Source organism: Nematolebias whitei, chromosome 19, assembly GCF_014905685.2.
Source record: "Nematolebias whitei isolate Nwh7 chromosome 19, NemWhi1, whole genome shotgun sequence".
NCBI classification, from domain to species: Eukaryota; Metazoa; Chordata; class Actinopteri; order Cyprinodontiformes; family Rivulidae; genus Nematolebias; species Nematolebias whitei.
In genome coordinates this window covers 38386750-38388688 of record NC_056516.1, presented here as the reverse complement: position 1 = coordinate 38388688, position 1939 = coordinate 38386750, and the positions used below count along the sequence as shown (strand labels likewise).

At 41.1% G+C, this 1939-nt stretch overlaps 1 long non-coding RNA gene across 1 annotated transcript; it reads right to left on the bottom strand.

The window, feature by feature from the left end:
• Positions 1-595: 595 nt before the first annotated feature.
• Positions 596-1898, bottom strand: LOC119425217. Its single transcript, XR_005187555.1, has 3 exons — positions 1876-1898; positions 1493-1547; positions 596-605 (listed from the first exon to the last, which is right to left on the bottom strand). It is a non-coding gene; the product is annotated as an uncharacterized LOC119425217 (long non-coding RNA).
• Between the last annotated feature and the right edge of the window lie 41 nt (positions 1899-1939).

The following is a 1939-nucleotide window of genomic DNA, read 5'->3' as shown; positions in this document are numbered from 1 at the left end:
CTTTAAGATCATCACAGGACAGAAAGGAGACAAACACTAAATACACAACTTACTTTGAGTTTCAGGAGGTGGAGGACATGAAGAGACAACTACACTTTCAGACGTTGAGCATCAACATAAAAATATTCACAAAAGAACAAATGAACATGTTTCATCATTTAGGATTAAAGACAAAGGTTGGATTCAATCCATCATACAGCCAGGTGACCAGGTAAAGTGTCCTGACAGAACAGAGTGAGACTTTTGGACTTTGTGGACTCCTAAACCCTGACAGTCTCACCCAAGAGATCTTTCCTCAGAGCTTCATTCTCCTCCTCCAGGGCTTGGATGGTTTGATTGGCGGCGCTCACAGCTGATTAAAGAAATGACAGCAGGTGCTCCAGATCAGATCAGATCAAACCATGATGGTTGAACATTAACCACTGTGTGTCACAATCAGGGATTTTTGCTCATCCATTCATATTCACATATAAAACAAATCCAAATAAACTCACAGAGTCTGTGAATGATGATGAGAGCAGCAGCCAGCAGAGCACAGAGAACCAGCAGGACTACTCTCTCTGATGGCAGCGCTGACTTCCTGTTTGCTTCTTCAGCTGCTTCACCTGAGGAGCATTTAGAGGAGAAGCACATGAAGAACTGGAGCAGGACACGGAGCCACGCCCACAGCATCCAACACAGCAGACATCCAACACAACATACATCCAAACATACTGTACAACCAAGCAACACACATACAACAAACCAACTAATCAGCCGACCAACCAACCAACATGCATCCAACGAACATACAACCAACATCTGCTCAAATATCCAAAGCTGAAAAGCCCTGGGGGGTCTGGGGGATCCAGACCCTCCAGTTGTGTAAAGTTCTGTGAACTTACAGCCAATCAGAAGTCATTTTATCTCATTTTGTGTTATGTTCAACCCTGTGACGTTGTAAAATAATCAAATGATTTTTAAATGTAAAATAGAGTTATAGTGTAGTTGTTTCACACATGTCCAGACATTGTCTCTGGTTGTGTGTCTTCACACTTTCTGTGTTGTGTAAAGACATATTGTGTCACTTCCTGTTGCTTCTCTCATCCATATGAAGAGAACTGAACAGAGACATTTAAAGACATTTCTCAAACTATAACGTCGTACAGATCTTCTGTGACCCGACCAATGAGTAAATGTTTGCTGTAGTTTGAGTTCTAAAGATTTTCTTCCAGTTTCTGTGTTAAATGTTGAGTTCAGGAGGGTTTAGAAACAACTGACCAACAAAAAACTGAAGTTGGTCTGTAGTTCCTCATAGTAACTTCATTTGTTTTTCCTTTAGAAAATTTTATTTTCTTCATTCTGTTAGTTTCAGGTGAAGTGTGTGTCTTCCAGTGTGGATGTGAGATGTTTGTCCAGTCTGCTGCTGGTTTGTCTGATGATGACCACTCAGCTCTGACTGCAGCTTCTTCTTCTCCTTCCTGCTGATGTTCCACCACATGAATGTTCTCACCTTCTCTCTGTGGACGGCTCATCATGCAGACACTTGTCACTCAGTCCAACTGGCTCTGAAACACAAACACAACCCTCATTGATCTCAGAACTACTTCAAACTAAAGACAACTCACTTTGGTTTGACTTCACATCACTTGATCTAAAGTTGTGTAGAAAACAGACTAAAACCACAAATATTAAAGCGTGCCATGATTAAATTACAGACGTGTTAACAGCAGGTGGACCGGCTTGTTAATAAATGTGTTAGAAAGTGTTTTCACATGTTTCAATGAGAACATTAATATTAAACTAGATCAAGTTAAAAATCTGATGGATTCTTGAAAAAGTTTTGATCTCCTCAGGTTTGGAGTTTCTGCTGCAGAGAAAATCCTCTGAACTCACCATAAACGTGTCGTCGCTCCTCTGTGGACTTTTCAAGCAGAAGATCTGGACGTCACCTTCAAGC